The sequence below is a fragment of the Brachypodium distachyon genome, chromosome 2 (assembly GCF_000005505.3).
Source record: "Brachypodium distachyon strain Bd21 chromosome 2, Brachypodium_distachyon_v3.0, whole genome shotgun sequence".
In the NCBI taxonomy this organism is placed as follows: domain Eukaryota; kingdom Viridiplantae; phylum Streptophyta; class Magnoliopsida; order Poales; family Poaceae; genus Brachypodium; species Brachypodium distachyon.
Window position 1 is genome coordinate 37,262,053 of NC_016132.3, and position 10,973 is coordinate 37,273,025.

Genomic DNA, 10,973 nt, shown 5'->3' on the forward strand with positions numbered 1-10,973 from the left:
GGTTGAGATCTAAACGAGTGATCGGGCGGTGCTTAAGGGGTTCAGGGAAGGGCACTGAGACTGAGTAGTACCATCATGTATCGGGTGGTCTACCAGTGGGGGGTCTTTTTTACGGCCGCCACCGGTGGTTGTTAGGGTTTTCATGGCCATTACCAGTGGCGGTGACTTGTTTCGGGACAATATTCACCGCCAGTGGTGGTGGGGCAACAGTGGCGGTTATTATCACTGCCACTGTTGGCGCTCGTGGATGCCTCGAGAGGCCTCCAGTGGCGGTGTGTTTTTTGGTTCGTTTTAACCGCCACTGGAGGAAGATCACGGATGGAATTTTCTGTAGTAGTGTATGTGCGGCTAACCTGGTAAGGATGAAGAGCTATCCTGATAAGCACGCCCAGTTAACCTGGTAATTATGTGCGCTGGAACGGACGATCAGCTGACCTGATAATACTCCCCCATGAATCGTTCAATCGGCAGCTAATTAATTGGGTTAACGGGTCACGCATGCAAACCCACGAAACCATATTAGACTAGTAATTATCCATTCCTAAAAAATCAATGAATTATCGTATTGAACGGTCCTGGTTTTAAGGAGGGATATGCTCGTGTGTGGTTGCGGTGGCTATAAATATCGGCCGATTAACCAAATACTCCTACAGGCTACTACTACTAGCCGATTGTTTATTTGAGCTGGTAGAATATTTTTCCTACTAGTCGATTGGTTATATTGAGTTGGTAGAATATGAGCTGGTAGAATACTACTAGTTGGGGATCGGTGGCAGAATACTGCCAGTATGAAGATCGGGACGCGTGCGGTACAAGATCGGAAGATTCGGCCAATGCATCGGTTCACCTTATCAGTAAGTTCTACATGCAGATTCTTAATTTAATTATCACTACTGGCCTTCGTGTTGTACATCGTGAGTACTAGTAATCGTATTGGTGCTAGCTTGTAAAATTTTCTATGAATATTGTTGTTTTGATACTTTTTGCTTTTTGCTTATTGCTTATGTTACAGATCTATCTACGCCGGACTGATGAATAGAACTGGAGGATCGAGGCATTAGTCAGACTTTGCATTGCGGAATAATCTCACATATTCATCGTGGAATGACCGCCGGAAGAACAGACCATTACGCGCTAACAAAAAGGCTGCCGGCCGGAATGACCACCCACGGATGCGTATCTCAATCTAAGACGAATTAGTCTTTTGCTAGTGTGTTGTTTAGGTGAACTAGTAGTAAATTGTATGCTTTTTTTCTTTCGAAATGTATTTTTATCTATTTATTTTTGTGTTTTTCCAAATTAATTCAGAGTAATTTGCATTCTGTCTGGAAATGAGATTGTAACTTGTGAGTAATTCAACCGATGGCTTTCAAGTAATCAAAGTATGCGAGAAATACGAGGAATCGAGGATAGAATATCTAGAATCTAGGACGTAGTATGCTCATCCCTAGTGCAGTACGTAGAAGGTTGGATACTGGATATAGGTTGTAAAAGGTTGGAGTAGATTGCACAGAACCACCGCATTTCGATGACTTGTTGCGAAAACATCGGTTTTGCTAATGTTTGCGCAGAACCACCGCAATTCAGTGAAGTTGTTGACATAGCACTGATGGGGATGTAGACGACGAGGATGGAGGGTGAAGCGAGGCGTGCGCGCGGCGGAGGTGGAGCACGGGCGGCGGCGGAGGCGCTCGCGGCGGCTGAGCAAGGGCGGGCGGGCGGCGCGTGGACCAGGGCGGCAGGGGGCAGACGGGGGGGGGGGGGGGGGGGGGAGCTCGCGGCGGAGCAGGGTCGGCAGGGCGGGGTGAGACAACGGAGGGAGGTGGAGCAGGGGCCGCGCACGGGGTGGCAGGGCGGTGGAGCAGGGCCAGCGTAGGGGGCCGCAGCAGAGGCACGCGAGGGGCCGCCGGCATTAATGGGGAGCAACCGAGCAGGGGCGGGCGGAAGCAGGAAGGGGGGTGGAGGATGATGGTGGGGCCGCAGTCAATGGGTGAAGAGAAAGGCTTAGACATAACTGGCTAACGGACATCCAACGCCGTGTTGAGCTGGTCAACCCGACATGTGGCCCCGAGGTGTCAGAAACGCGCTTATACGCTGCAATCGGTAGAATCAGTGTTATGTGCAACAACTTCACTGAATTGTGATGATTCTGCACAAAAATTAGCAAAACCGGTGGTTTTCGCAACAAGTCACCGAAATGTGGTGGTTCTGTGCAATTTACTCTAGAAGGTTGTACCTAGAATGTTGTATGTAGAAAGTTATATATAGAAGATAGAATATAGCATATAGAAGACAGAAGATAGAAGGTAGAATGTTGGTTGTATAATTTGTATATAACGAAGAAAGGAGCGTGAATAGAGGACGTTTGGAAAATCTTGTCATGTTCCACTTAATTTGACTCGCGGATCCATATCGACAAGCCTCGGCGCGATTCAAAATAGAGCACGGGTCAGCTAAGAAAATTCAAGAAGCAGCTGAACACGACAAGTCTGAATACACGTAGCCAAACAAATGTGAAATATGAAGATTTTTATTGGTGCAAAGGGATTAAGCAAGAATACATGAGAATCTCACGTTAGCTTTGATTTCTTGTTGCCCTGGCTCTAATTCGCATCCATGCATGCATGCAGATGACCCAGATGGCCGACTAGCCATAGGATTAATAATGGAGAAAATAAGAGAAAAAGCATGCCGTCGTATATATTCTGTGTTCAGACGTGAGACATTGATCGACAGAGTATAGTTGTTCCTTGCGCCTAGTCGCTCGCAGCAGAAGAAAAAAAAATCCCAATTCAAGATGTTATGTTGCTACAAGAACAGAATATACGTGCTCGTATTTTAAGGGAAAAAGAATCTAGAATTCCAGCGCAAAAAAATAAAAAAATCTTGACTGCTCGGTCAGTTGGCAGATAGGGTACGCTAAAATAAACAAAGAGATAAAGCCTGATGGCTCAAATTTCGAAAATTAGTTTGCAACTTAACAACCCGAAGGAGATAATGATGCTGCAAGGTAATTAATTAGGTATTTAATTAATTTTATCTCCTTACTGTAAACGGGTGGCTATACCCACATCTACAAGCCCGTTAGCACGAACCCATTGCAACAAGCGATCAGACGGTGGATTAGGAGAGGGTAAATACACCCGGGAGTATGCATGCATGCATGCCTGCCTGCCTGCCTGCCTGCCTGCCTTAAAAGAACACATGTGTCTGACTATTTTACATGCGTAGGTATAAATCATCGAACTATGAATTGTGGGTGTATATAGAATTATAGACACAGACACAGACACACGACCTTAATTTATAGGCCCACTGGCCCAGCTAACTCTGCTTATTGATACGTTATTCATGTTTTAGTTATGCAAATTAATGGTCTTGCATGAATCGATTGTTCCTTCACTACATAGGATTGTGATCTGTATATCCGCCCTAGCTTGCATGGAAATTGCATGGTTAAACTCACGCCATCTTGCATTAGATGTGCATGATGCAGCTGCACGAAGGAAATCATCTGTGATGAAAAGATTCGTTTTCTATGCAAAAAGTTGTTTTTGGCACGTATTCTATATAAAATGTTGATGTAGAGATATTTCTGCCAGTGAGCCGGCCTCTCAATTACTAGTTATTTTGCATTTTGATATATGAATACAAGATGGTAGAGCCCATGAGGACTTTTGGGCCATTTGGCCCATCTTGATCTCTTTTTCCGTTGATAATGCTTGATACGATCCTGTACGTCATGTTAACCTTGCCTGTTAGATCCGCTTCAGCACGCTGATCAGTCTCCCAGTTAACGGAATCGTCGGTGCCAGGAATCGCCGCAATCGAGCCATCTTCTCCAAGTCCGGTCGCCAGCCGTCACCGTGCCGATCTAATTCTCCCGCGACCGCGGGACAGGGGCGGAGCTGCCATAGAGGCGTTGGGTGCTCCCGACACCAATAACTTTTAACGGTAGCGTAGAATTAGATGCGTAGTTACTCGGCCGAACCCAACCAAAAAGCACGGTCGAACCCGTCGATAGCAAATTAATATGCTGTTAATTTAGCAAATTAGTTGTTGTTGTTAGGGTTAGGGTTAGCAAATTAGTTGTTGTTGCTGTTGTTAGGGTTAGCAAATTAGTTGTTGTTGTTAGGGTTAGGGTTATTAAATTAGTTTCTGTTGCTCTTGTTAGGATTAGCAAATTAATATGCTGTTAATTTAGCAAATTAGTTGTTGTTAATTTAGCAAATTAGTTGCTGTTAGGGTTAGGGTTAGCAAATTAGTTGTTGTTTATATGCTGTCATGTATTAGATGATTATTAGATGCTGTCATATATACATGCTATCTTATATGCTATTTTAGCGAAGTAAATCTCGAGCCATTTCTCCTTGCTCAGATCTTATATGCTGCTGTTTTTCTTGGCTTCTTAGGTGTTTTATATGATATATACATGCTGTTGGTTATATGTTAGGGCTTAACTGAATATTCCTTGCTTTGGAAAGTGCTTCATACATATTTAACTGCTGCTGTTGGTTCGGTTGCTATATAAATGTTGTTTATATGCTATACATGTTTAACTGATGTTGTTTGGTTCGGTTGCTATATAAGTTGGTATATACATGTTGGGATATGCACGCTGTTTACTTATGATTTTAGCTATATACATGCTGGAATACATCAAGTGCTTCATTTATGTGAATTGTGGGCACGACCATCGTGTCGGGTCATTGGAGAAGGGGCCGGGCATCGTGCCGGGGGGTACATATGCGGGTGGGTTTTTTACGCAGGTTTCGAGCTCCTAGTAGAGAAAAATTGCTAGTTTTTTAGCATAGGTCATGCCGAAATTTTCGGCCGATATATATTTGATGGTGTTGATGGCATAGGTACGAAATGGGCAAGAGTAGCCAGAAACCAGTTCTTGATCGGGAGGAGGTAGATCGTGTCAATGAAGAGTCTTCATCGAGAGAGCAAATTGCCAGCTCTGGCTCAGTTAGCTCTCGTTCAGAAGAGCGCGACAACGAGCGACGGGTGGAAGAGAGTAACCCAAAGCCTTCTGAAACTCATGCTAAGAAGCTAAGGAAGAAGACACCGAGGGGGAGCCACAACTTGAAGGAGTTCTGTTACGTGGTCACCCGGCACTCTGAGAGAGGCCGCCCGGAGTCGCCTGAGAGGGCACAGAAGGCCTTCGCAACGACTTGTGGAGCCGTTGCATGTAAATATTGCAAGATCACCGACGAGTGGAGTGACATCTCCGAAGTCATTAGAAACACGTGCATCGCGGACGTTGCAAGGGGGTTCCAAGTCACTGACGAGTGGCGCGAGCGATTCCTAACGGCCGTCAACATAGCAGTGCGCAATGGACTTGCTAATTGGAAAACCACCGCTAGAAAGTGGATGGACAAACCCTACGAGATCATCAAGAAGAAATGGCCGTCGGTAACTGATGAGGCCGAATGGGAAAAATTCAAGAAGAAATCATCTAACTTTGCCTTCATTGCGAAGAGTGAACGTATGAGGTCGTTGCGCGTGAGGAAGCCCTTGAACCACAGGCTAGGGAGTGCAGGGAAAGAGGGGAAGAAGAAGGTCTGGCGCAAGCAGGACTGAATTCTTGAGGCGGCAGGCAGGGTGCCTCCAGTGCATGACATGCTGGAGGACCAACGTGCTAGAGAATATGCACGTCAGCACATGACACCAGAGGAGTGGGCGGGCATTGAGCCAATGCGCTGTTAAAATTTTTACGGTAAGGGTTCACGTGCATTTATTTCTTTTCGGCGTTAATTATGACACTCCTGATCCATATAGACTCACGTCCTGTCTTATATGATAACAGGAAAGTGCCCAGAAATGGGAGGAGAGCAAAAGGTCAGAAACCTCTGACAACTCCGTGCAGAGCAAGAGGTGGGAGTCGGCTGTGACCGCCGGCTTGCAAAAGGCGGAGCACACGGGCCGTGTTCTAGGGGAAGGTGAAGGGGCCTGCTGGGATGATTATTTCCCGCCTGCTCCGAAGCGAAACAGGGTCCAGAAAAAGCTCCCCGCTTCTGCTGAAATAATAGAACAAGTTAACGCAGAGGCACGAGAGCAGGCATCTATCGTGTCTCAAGAGGTGTCGTGAGAATATGCAGTGCAAGCCGTCAGTCATTTGGTGTCGGCATTGGCCAAAGACCACCCCGCCCTTGACGCCATACTCGGGAGAGGAGTGGAAGGTTTGAGGAACCTCCTTCCTCCTCTTCCTCCTCTTCCCCCGTGAAAGAGCACCTCGCTGAAGAGCAGCGCCACCTTCGACACACGTATGGACGACGAAGACACCTACACCCCAGGTTACAGCCCGGCTCCTAGCATGGACAACCCCCCCGCTAGCCAACCGGACCCAAGCGAGGGCATCCGGGATAACGATCCGGGTCCGAGCAACAACATCCTTGTAAGCATATTTTTCAAACTCTTTCTCACTCCTTACCTTCATGAATAAAGATCTTACACACATATGCCTTCTTCTTGCTACGCGCAGGCACCGGTGAAGTGTCGTATCCACGTAGACAAGCCTGGGAAGCCTGTAGGCGCCATTGGCCTCCTGATGCCCAGACAATCACCGCCACTGGTGCACGGCATTCTTATGAACGACGCACAAGTGAGTGTGATGGTGGACTCCGTCGTCGACGACCATCGTGATTATGCTATCCCGCTACCTCCGGAGGAAGGCGTGGATATCCTAGGCGGTTGTCCAAACTACCGCATTATGTGGCCTAGGAGCTTGGTATTTCTCTACAACCAGCGCTGGCTCTCTATGACTCCATCTCCCTCTGCCCACAAAGGTACTTCTCAATCGCCGCTCGGCCTTTCCCCTAGGATACTTCCTCCCGTCGATGCCAGCGGAGATGAAGAGCGGGCAATGTCGATGCCTCGACAGCTCAAAGATAGCCAGACCACCAGGTCAGCACAGGCTGGAAGCGTCCCTCCTACCTTCTCTCTCTTGGGTGCCGCTAAGTCCATGGGTGGCCGCAAGATCGATGACAAGTATAAGGCAGAGGAGCAGAAGGCATGGGACAATAAGAGGAGGCATAAAAAGAGGGGATGCGGCGGCAAGACCATCAAGGAGTCCTCCAATGTCACTCAAGATGAGATGCACTATGTGTCTGACATAACTGGAGTCTGGGAGGACAAGAGGCCTGACATTCTTATAAAGAACCCCCGTCAAGGCCAGAGATTCGAAGATGGATCCTATTTCGTGGTTAGGGAGTTTGACCGGGTGCTTCTTTACTATCCTGAAAGATCGATGGTCACCGAAGATTCCCTGCATGTCGTGTCCAGAGAGATGCAAAAGCTTCATCAGTTCTACATGCAAGCATCAGCTGGTTCTCAACAGCATGCCCAACAAATCAATATTCAAATCCCAAAAGATATGGCTTCTTTGACCAAGAAACCGAGAACATTCAGGAACGTTCTATCACCTTTGGTGTGGAGTTCAACGAACTGTTCCACCTCTTCAACTGCCAAAAACTTGATATCAACCTCTTAAGGCTGTGGTCTGCCTACCAAATAAGAGAACTGCGGCGAATGGAGGTAAAAAAAGTAGCCATTCTAGACCCCGCGATGTTCAACTACGGTGACATCGGTCTTGAGCCAGAAAAGGATCCCTCAAGAACTCTGGTATCTAAATACTTGGTGGCATGTCTCAAGAAATACGCGGACCACGACTTTATCCTCTTCTTCCTTAATTTGGAGTAAGTTCAATTTTATATATGGAACCGTTTATTTTTTCTAATTTAGTCTTTCTTATACACTCTTAGATACTAAAGTTTGTTTCTTTTGAAAACAGAGACCATTGGGTCACATTACTCATTTGTTTGCCTTGGTCCGTAGTGTACTACTTGATTCACTACATCCGAAGAAGGGTGTTCGAGGTAGGTTCTGGAAACCCATCAAATCACTCATTAACACTGCCTGGAAAGTGGCGACCAAGAGAAAACTAACTGGTAAAGGCTATAAAGACGAGACTCACCACAACCACAGGTTCCCTTGCCAGTAACAGCCGCCCGACAGTGTGTTCTGTGGCTACTACTGCTGTCACATTCTTATGGAGAATGCCAGCATGTTCAAGCCTGAGTGGAAGGGGTCAGTCGCGGCGATGGAAGAGTACTGGCGGCCCTGAATGACAATGGGACACCGACCTAAATGGGTTGTGTATAACATTCAAAGGGAGTTCGTCCATCTCATCAACAATAAGGTCATCAAGCCTAGTGAGGACTTCTACGAACACGTGGAACAAGTGGTGTTTAGGATTCACCCACAAAAATAGCTTCAAACTTGAAATGAGATACATTTGTATTCTTTATATGATTCTATGAAATTTTGACACTTTGTAGTCAATGTCGTCAAGTGAGATACTTTTATATTCTTTATATGCTTTAAATTATGCGGCTTTATATACATTTGTATTCTTTAAATGATGTAATGTGCTGTGATGTGATGCGGCTTTATATGTATTTTTTATGTGTTGTGCTGTATATACATTCTGTGTTGTGTTGTATATACATTCTGTGTATTTCCAGTGTATTTTCTGTGGTTTTAATTATTTTTTAAAATACCGAAAATGTTTCAGTGTCGGTCGCTCGACCGATACTGATGTGGCAACGCGACCGTTACTGATGATATATACATCAGTAACGGTCGGGTTATACCCGTTACTGATGTATATATCATCAGTAACGGTCACTGCGACCGTTACTGATGATGGTACATCAGTAACGGAAGCGACCGTTACTGATAATACTCATCATCAGTAACACGAAGTTAGTAACGGCGGCCCCGACCGTTACTGATGTGTTTTTCGACCGTTACTGATAAACCTTTCTGTAGCAGTGGTCCGGGCAACACCAGTGAGCTGATGGAAGCCGCTCTCGGAAGCACCACGCTGCTCGCCCTCCCGGACGCCGCGTACTATTGTTGTCGACGCCGTGGTGGTCGTACATCCCATGCAGCAACAATGCGTCCATTCCGCCGCCCAGCGCCGTCGTGCTGCGGGACATGGTGCTAACTGTCTCCACCAGCGCCAGCTCACACCCTAGCTTCCTTCCTGGGCTCTGCCGCTGGCTTCTGCCACGCCGAGGTGGTGATTGCCGTCACGTCGTCGTCGTCCGCCGGGAATGCCACCCGGCCGCCGCTCTTCGTCTCCATCGCCGGTGGGGTATTGTTCCCTGAGAAGAGCGCCAGCGCCATCTTGTTCCCCTGTTCCTCCGCCAACTCCGTGAGATCGACAGGCTCACTCTGTTTCTAAATCTGATCACGCGCCATGGGCACCGGCGTAGCCGCAGCCTTGTGATGCTCTGGCGTCGGGAGCACCATGATGCTGTTCACATCGTGCTTGATTCCGTTCATGAATGTGCATGTGGGGCGCGCGGCGAGGGCGTCTGGGCTGCCTCTGCCTGGCCGCGCCTGCGCAAGAACTGCTCCAGAGTTTCGAGGAACTTGTCGTCAACGCGCTTGACCTCCGAGAAGTCCAGGTCCGAGGAGCTTGCGATGTCGGCGTGGTCGCACCAGGCGTAGAGATCCTGCAGGCAGTCGGCGAGCCTGGCGGCGCTGACGTGGGCCTCAAAGGCCTCGGCATAGTCCCCGTACACCTCCATGTCGAAGAACCTGTCTAGGAGGACCGTGAGCACGGCGGCCATGTCGACGTAGAGCCCTGCGCTGTCGTTCCCCACGGGTTGTAGCTTCTTGACGTACGCATCCAACCAAGAAAAGTAGCTGCATTGCTTCAAGATCTGAATGAAAAGGGGGCGAACCTTAGAAATCGTGAACGCAACGGACATGCCAAGGTCGAGCAAAATAGCATGATAGATGCCCAACCATACCTTGTCTGGCTGCGGCCAGCTCTCGCACTTCACAAATTCGCAGGCATAGTTCTCGGTGTTCACCTTCTTCCATGTCAGCCACACGACCTGCTCCTCCCGCGAGCACTCGGGACAGCAGGTCAGGGGAACTGGACCGTAATGAGGCCAGGTGTGGGACAGAGAAGATGAGCTCTCGCGCGACATGGTTCTGGTCAACAATTGGCGTAGCCGCCGCGCTTGTCACCCTCGCCGTCACCTTAGAAGAGGGGGCGGAAAATAACGGGGAAAAGAACAGGGGAAACGGCCACGGGATAGCGGTGGCACGTTCCGGTCACGCACATTGTTACGGGTCCGACGACGACGTGGAAATTGTTGGGGTCCCACATGTAAGGGTTATTTCGTGTTCCCCCATGCTAACATGGATAAGTTGTTGGACCCACCTGTCAGGTTTCTGTTCTTTCCCCGAGCTGGCGTGGATAAGTTGTGGGCCCCACCCGCATAATCAAACTCACACTAAATAAGGACAACTAATGGCCCAGAGTCACTTTGCCCTTTTACATCCAGGTCCAAAAATGTTTCTCACATATTTTCTCACGCATATGTGTAGCACGGATCCATTTACAGCGAAAGTCGTCGTATGGGGACGTATTCACTTGATAGGGATGGCCGATGATCTATTTTACCGATCAAAGACAAGGAGGCTTGCCAGGTGAGTTTCTCGAAGCACCGTGTTGGGCTTTTTAAAAAGGCGAGTGAACTCTCGGTTCTCTGCGGCGCGGAGCTGGCAGCCATCATCTTCTCGCCCGGCGGCAAGGCTTTCTCCTTTGGCAGCCCTTCGTCGACATCATCGTCAACTGCCTCCTCGCCACCTTCTTCGCCAACAACAACAACGCCACTCCTGCTGCTGCTGGCGGCGGAGCAAGTTCGTCTTCTTCGGCTCCGACGGGCGACGGCAGTGGCGGTGGAGGCGCTGGTGGAGCTGAACAGGGCATATGGGGAGCTGAGGGCGATGATGGAGCAGGAGAAGCTCCGCAAGAGCACGTGGAGGAGGAGATGAAGAGGGAGCGCGAGGCGGCCAGGTGCCCCACCATTGCCTGCTCGACGCTGACCCGGCGGAGCTCTCGGAGGCCAAGCTCGTGGAGTTCAAGGCGGCACTCATGGAGGTGA

The 10,973-nt window shown here is 48.6% G+C and overlaps 1 long non-coding RNA gene and 1 pseudogene across 1 annotated transcript; both read left to right on the forward strand.

The window, feature by feature from the left end:
• The first annotated feature begins 651 nt into the window (after positions 1-651).
• Positions 652-1,332, forward strand: LOC112271097. Its single transcript, XR_002963964.1, has 2 exons — positions 652-854; positions 1,013-1,332. It is a non-coding gene; the product is annotated as an uncharacterized LOC112271097 (long non-coding RNA).
• Positions 1,333-10,336: 9,004 nt separating this feature from the next.
• On the forward strand, positions 10,337-10,973 carry LOC104583244 (annotated as a pseudogene).